This window comes from Sarcophilus harrisii, chromosome 3 (genome assembly GCF_902635505.1).
Source record: "Sarcophilus harrisii chromosome 3, mSarHar1.11, whole genome shotgun sequence".
In the NCBI taxonomy this organism is placed as follows: Eukaryota; Metazoa; Chordata; class Mammalia; order Dasyuromorphia; family Dasyuridae; genus Sarcophilus; species Sarcophilus harrisii.
The window spans coordinates 186,625,070-186,632,892 of record NC_045428.1 but is presented as its reverse complement, the minus strand read 5'-3'; positions in this window follow the sequence as shown (position 1 = coordinate 186,632,892).

The window sequence follows — 7,823 nt, the reverse complement described above, 5'->3', positions numbered from 1 at the left end:
GTCTTTTTCCTTGCTAACTACATGCTCTTCCAATTCTGTTTTATATTTGCCACTTCTGGTGCCTATTTTACCTCTTCATTTTGTCTATAACTTCTTTCCTTAAATAAACCTGCCTTTTACCAAAGAGAATAATGATTGTGAATTTGTCGCATATTTATTTCAAACTAGATATTGCTCTCTTGACCACATTAGAACCATAATAAGATCAGTGCACTAGGATCATAGTTACTCTTTAATATGTTGACTATTCTTTTACATCAGTTCCACATATTCAATCTATTCAAGTCTCTTAACTGTTTCCCACTTAAAACTGTTTCACAAGACTCTTCCCATTTTTCTGGTTGTCTTACAACTTAATCCCACAGACTCTTATAATCTTGGTTCATGTATATACACATAGATACCCTGGTCTGTTTATATTGATAGCTACAAAGGCACTGTAATTCCAGCAAAGAGAGCTCAACTGATGTTACAAATCATGCATTTGACTTCCTCCCCACCAAGATCTTTCTGTAGATTGCAATAGTTCCTGAAACTATTATAAGAAGAGATTTTTTACTGGGGGCAGCCTTGCAAACTACCATGAGGGAATTCAGTCAAGGTGCTATTAAAAGTTCTCCTTTGGGGTTTTGCTCAGTGGATATCCATTTCCTGCTCACCATCACAGAGACTGGTGAAGTTTATATAGAGAGTGCACCAAGAAACAGTTCTAGAATAGGATAAATATTACATGGTGAACTCATAGTTCTTTTAATAATTCAGTGCCTGAGGAAAAAACCCAATGGGCGGGTTGCTTATTAGGAATTATACAAGGTCACTTGCATGGGCAGATGCTACCTTGGGATATATACACAGTCCAATTATATGCCTTAGTCTCCATCTAAATACAATCCTGTTGCCTGTGGACAGTCTATTGATGATATTATAGCTGATGATTTGCCTTTGCTACAGTAACATTTTGACCAGTTGCAAAATATTCTCTTCAAAAGGAAATAGATAATAAACCAGCAAGGTGCAAGAACTAGAATATACTGTAAAGTTACTAGGACAGGTGTGGTCAAGTAAAACAAAGCTTAATAAAATTCAAGCTTTCCCTATTTCCATTACTATCAACACGTTGCAAGTCCTACTGGGTTATAGAATACTGGAGGGATTTTATTTTGCTCAATGCTTACATCCACTTCTAATTTTGTATGCCATTATTAAAAAATAAATGCAAGGGGCAGAGAAAAGAAATGAATGAGAATGTGAACAGCAACCTGCCTTCACTAAAGCTGGTGCACTTTTAACATAAAATAGTCACTACACGCTGCAGATCCTAATCTCCCATAATAATTAGATATATTTACTAAGGGCAACACCCACAATCTAGCACATGGTAGTAACTGTTCTGTTTGCTACTGTTGAAAAGAATTTAAAGGCAATCTATAGTACTTTGCTAAGAAAAGCTATTGTTATCTACTTTTCTAGCTTTACAAGAGATTTTCTTGTGACACCCCTTGAAGATCTATTGCTATAAAAGGGTAGATGGACAGTTTCACTGTTGTATAAAACCCATCTCAGACTAATTGCATGCTTACTTAGTGCAGCAAAGTTTTCTGTCCTATGAACTTCTAAGTGCTGAATTTGTTTCTAATCACATTCTTTTTGTTCATTGAATATTAGGTTCAAAGTGGCTATTGCATTATTATTGTTATGTAACATGATTCTACTGAGGACATGAGAAATAGTGCATAGAATGAATGCACCATTCAAAGGTATAAATTTTGGATCTACATTTTATGTAGATCCTGCCTGTGGTCATAGGGGAGCAACCTGGAGAAGTGAACCACTAAGAGGCAATAACTATTATAACTTAGAGATTTTTGTTAATGAAACTAAGACCATGCAATATATTCTAACTAATGTTCTATCTTACCTGTCATTTTACATTCTTTATAACTCTAATTTTAGGCTTCAGAGGTATCATTAGTAGTCTTCAATATAACCCTCTCAGTTATAAGAATTGATAAGTAAATATAAGGTTAAACCAAAGCACATATCTTTCAACAAAAGGCCAGAGAATATGTCCCATAGAAAGGGACCAGATCACATGTCCAGTTCCATGGAAAGTACCACAGTACAATATAGCAAGGAGTTCTTTTGAATACTTAATTATAATGCACCACTAGCTATGTATGTCCTCCTAATAATTCCCTTTCAGAATGTTTGTTAGGTCTTGATACCTGAGGACATTATGAAACACATTTCCTTCTTCTTAATAGAGAAGTAAAGGACTACAAGTTAGAGGTGTTGCATATACTGTGAAACCTGGTCATTGCATTGATGAATTTTGTTTAACTCCTTAGTTACAAAAGAAGATCCACAGGAGTGGGGTATATCAAGAAATTACTACAATGTAAAAATTGGTGGTATTATTGAAGCTTTAAAAAATATTTGCTATCATATACACAAAAAACTGCAATGTTTAAAGAAGTACAAACAGTGCTCAAAGTAAATCATTTCTCTCAATTTTGTATTAATCAATACAGTGAGGAAAGCTTTGTTTCAAAATCACATTCTCAAATTTTCACTAGGCATGTGAGACATGCTGGCATGGGTAACCGTGAAGCGTTAGAATCTCTCCTTGGAAAAGTGTTAATTGCAGTACTTTAGGATATGAAAATGAGCTGAAATATTACCATACTGCTCCCCAGTCAACTAAAAAAAATGTTTAAAATTAAGTCATTCAATGATGAGTGAGAAAGGATATTCTTTTTAAATAGCTTGGAGTCTTACCATATTATTAGTGATAGAAAGAAAAGCCATTAAGAAAGATAGTACATAGCAAGTTCTTCAGCAAGGAAATTTAAATGTTCCCATTAATGACTTAACTTTAAGCCAGCTGCCACCCATTTTAGCAGCTTGCAATTTTAGTTCATTGTCTAGTACTGCAGCCATTTCAAACAGAAGTGTTTCTTTTAGTTGTTCTTAGCTCTCAACTGAAAAAAAAAAAGTTTATCTCATTTGTCCTAGATAAAAATTCTTCCTTCATTGAGTATGATAGTTCACATATACCAAAGCTTAATACTCAAAACATTTAAAGTTGCTTTATAAATTTATGTATTACTTGGGTATGATAATACTTTCAACAATGAAACTCACATTTTTATTCAAAGGCATTTAGGAATTTATTTTTTAATTCAGTATTTTTTTCTTTTAAATCTTTCATTTCTTTTGGAAAGACAGCATTGAAGTGGAGTTACCTAGAGAGAGAAACACAACTATAGCAACCCTTCTCACCAGAGAAATGTTTATACTGTCCCAGGCATATAGGTTTGTGAAAATAGGTGTATAAATCAAACATGTACTGATAATAAATTATAATTTCATAACTCTACATTCAGTGTTGTGACTCACAGTTTAAAGAGCTTTGGTTTAATGCACAAGCCAGAAAATATGTACAATGAATTTGAATTGTCCTCTAGGAGGTATCACATGAAACATTTAGAGATATCATTGCAGATTCCAGTTGTCCAAGTTGTAGCTCTGGGTCCTACTTGCCTTAAGTGAAAGGATTTGCATTTTGAGATGGTGGAAAGTGCCAAATGAGTTAATAATTATGAAAGAAAGCAACAATTTTCTCAAACTCTCTCTTCCTTTCTAGCCAAGTATCACATAGGGACTTTTTCAGGTGGTTTCCAAGAAAAAAAAAAAAAAAAAAAAGGCTTACCAGCTTGTCTTATTGCCACATGTATCCCCTAGTTTTCCCACTCTTAGCCTTCATATGGATGCATGGCTTCTAAATAAAGCACTCATCCTACTTAGAGAAGCCTGAGACTATGTTAGGACTATTTCTTTTGTGATTGTCTTTTCCTGATATTAGCTGAATGAGGAACAAAATCAGAATTAATGTGTCCAGGCTTGGAGGTGATTTCATAAGTTCTAGATATCTAGAGGTGGTACTGAACTGAATAGCTAGAAACAGCTTCAGTTTTTGGAAAGAACACTCACTGACCAGAGGATTGGCCTAAACTTGGAAGGCTTTACCACAAAACATGTACCCGGAGATGTTTGGATTGGATAAGACCTGAGTGAAATGAAAACTGCTTAATTAGCAGTAATTTACATTCTGATAAAATTTTAAGTACCAGCTTTTCAACCAATTATGATAGTGGTTGTGTTAAATTGTGGAATCCAATTTAAGTATTATGGTGTATTGAGGGCTGAAATTCCAAAAAGGTATGCTTGAATCAGATAACCAAGCACTTAAGGCTAATTACCTATTGGATATGAGACAATGACTCTATTAGCATATGTTTGGATAAATGGCTCTTCTCACAGTTAGGCACTTGCTGAATTTTTGATGGTAAGATAGGCAAGTATTGGAGGGCAGAGAAAGAGAGGGGCCAGAGAGTCACTTAATGGGCAGGATGAGGAAAAGAGAACTTGGACTCAGGACTCTAGGATCCAGGAGAGATCTTTGGCAAGCCTCATGACAGTTTGTCTGCCTCCTTCACTTCTCCCCCTAAAGACCAAGGACTTTAATTTATCCTGACTCTGGCTGACCCTGAAGCCCTCCAGGGAGCTAGCCCATACTTTACAACGGTGTGTCTTATGTTAAGCATTTATTTTCTATGTAGAAATAACTCTCCTTTCCTGTAACTAATTTATATTGTACACTAAGTACTATTTTACTTTCTCGTTTGGGGGAAATCCTACATAAAAGCTATAAGTTCAGCTATATCACCAAAATGATCCCAACGTCACTAAGGAGCCAGGAAGTGGGAGTGGAGGGGTTAATGAGCTAGATGAAGAGTGTCTTTTTTTTTTTTTTTTTTTTTTTTTTTTTTTCATTTACTAATGGGGGATAAGAAAGGATAGGATAAGGATATGGGTAGTTAACTCCTCTCCGATCCCCCAGGAAACTGACCAATGTCCTTTTTTTTTTTTTTTTAAATAATTAAATGAATCGTAGAATTGCCAAAAACTCTTCCAAGAGGATATCTTAAAGTAACTATATATAGCTTATTGTCTTGCTTTTCCCCATAAGCAGTAAAGATTTGGTGACTTCATAATTACAGCTTGTTTGGATCTATTCCCAAATTCTAATCTATATCCTCATTCCATCCAGTGATCTGTAGTATATTCCAATGACAAAATCTCTTTAATAAAACCATTTGGTGACTTGGTAGATATTGCTGGTCTTGGAGTCAAGAAAACCTTAGTTTAACTTCTGTCTCAATCAATTGCTTATAAGCTTTCTGTCCTTGGGCACAGGGACCTTCCTCAAACTCAGATTCTTCATCTATAAACTGTTAATAATAGTAGCACCTACCTCATTAGATTGTTGTAAGGATCAAAAAAAAAAAAAAAAAATGTGGGAAGCCAAGAATTGCTAAATTTTCAAAGAATCCTGACAAGATTTATTGTCTTATTCCTTCAATCACTAAAGAGTTGTCCTATTAAAACATCCTAGAGGATCAGTTCTCAAACAAAAACTAGAGGCAAACATAACTTTTAGTTGGAATACAGTTGGAATGCCTTTGTAAGAACAAAAAAAAAATGCACATAAGGTTGGAAAGGAAGCAGCTCACTGAAGAAAAAGTTTTATAAAATATTTTAGACAAATGTCTAAAATAAGTTCCTAGGTTTATGTTGAATATTGTTTATCTAAGAATAATTTGAAAATAAGATATGAACATTTCTGGTTTCAGTAATATTTCTCTAGAGACTAAAAACTCACATGGACAGCATGAAATCTTCCTTCATATCAATATTGTTTCTCAGGAAGTGATGATCCACTTAGTATTATTAATCCATTTACTTTTAATTCAGAGACAAAAGTCGGTGATATATATATATATATATAGATAGATAGATAGATAGATAGATATAGAGAGAGAGAGCGTGTGTGTATGTTCATATATATATATATATGAACATACACACACGCTCTCTCTCTCTCTCTCTCTATATATATATATATATACACACACACACATATGTATATGACATACTGTATATATGTAAATGCAACAAAATGGGGAACCAAAGAGAATCTTTCAGATAATTCATACCACTACTACATACATACTACTAAACAAACAAAAGCCCTCTCTAAGGTAGTCAGTAGCTCAATTTTCTAGAAATATTTTTATTGTACTTGTGATAAATTCATTTTTTTTTCTTTTTAGTTTTTGTGGATTTCTTTTCTTGAATTTTTGGTCTTTAAGCTCCATTTTCCCCCCTTTATTAGACTTTGTTAGATGGTATAATATAAGCAATTATCTATTTAGTGTTTTAGAGAACTAATGTTATGCCAAAGTTCCCTTTTAATGGGGTGACCAGTTCCTCCAATTGTCCTATTTTGTAATTCTGCCTTAGGTTATAACCGTCCCCTCTTAATGGTTGAGATAAAGGTTTTATAGACATTCTTTAATGTCATTAGAATATCAGTAACCTCTCTCTATTAGGTTATCCCCACCTAGGTCCCTCCATTATGCCATTGTTCTTGTTGTTCCATAAAAGGCTCGCTGTCCGATACAGGGCTAGACTCTTTGAGATGATAGTCTCGTCTAGCCCTGGGATCAACATGGATGCATTGGTCCCAGTATTTCTCTCCATTTAATAAATTATTGAATTGGTCTCTAATCTCTGTCTTGCTCAGTTTCTTTGGCATTACACTACATGAGCTCTAAATGCGGTGAAAACTTAATACAGTGTTAAATGAAGTACATTACATAAAGGATTCTAAATGTAACTAATTTTAAGTATTTTTTTAGATATTAAAATTGTATTAGCCAAGCATGAAGTCAAAAGCACTACTATATTTTTAAATAAAATTGTTTTGTAACCAACACACAAAATTTAACATTCTATAATCCTTATCATTCCTAAACTTTTTAGATTTTTGTTTTTTCAATTCACATACATGTACATGTAATTTACAAATTTTGTTACTTCAAAATAAACACCTAATTTGCTTTTAATTACCTTCTGGATCTATGATTCATTATAATCTTCTAAGCCCTATTTGGTCTCTACATACGTCACCTGAAATGACCTCTCATTCTCTGGGTATATCTGCATTCAGATTAATGGTAAGAATTTTAGGACCCTTTAGATCTTCTAGAGTTTTAAGAGTCCTAGATCACAAGGTCTAATGTATCTCAAGTTAAGAGTATGATAAACAGTGCTCCTAAATCTGTGATATTTTGATATGAATATTATTTACTGGTTATTCTTTACTGGTTGCTAACACTTTTACATATCATTAAGTTCCCTGAAGCACTATGAAGTTTTTTTCAGAAGACTCTATGATCTGTGGATACATTGTTGCAGGATTCAGCTGTGCTTAGTCCCGGGTCCACATTGGAAAGCTTTTACCAGTGATGGTTCAGCTGAATTTCTAGTAGGTCTCTTAATTTCTGTGTGCCTTCAGCAAGTCGTTGCCTTAGTATTCTCAACGATTAATTGAATATAATAATCCCAAGCTAGAGTTGTTACAAAGATCAAATGAAATATTTGTACAGTACTTAGGACAGTGCCCAGCACCTATGAGATATTTAATAAATGCTTATCCTGTTCCTTTATTTGGATTTCTGACATTTTTCAGTTCTAAGATGGTTACTATAATTTCTCTTTGGACAACTGATCATTATTTGAGATGATGCTATTTTTAGGCTTTATTTGGGTAAAAGAGGTAGGTTTGCTGGTCATCTTAACTTGAAGTGCTTGCTATAGTTCAAATGAAAAATAAAGTGATTTTAAGTAGCTTTAGAAACTAATTATTCCAGTGCCACAAGTAATCTGACCACATCTTTCTCCTACAATTTTTTTAG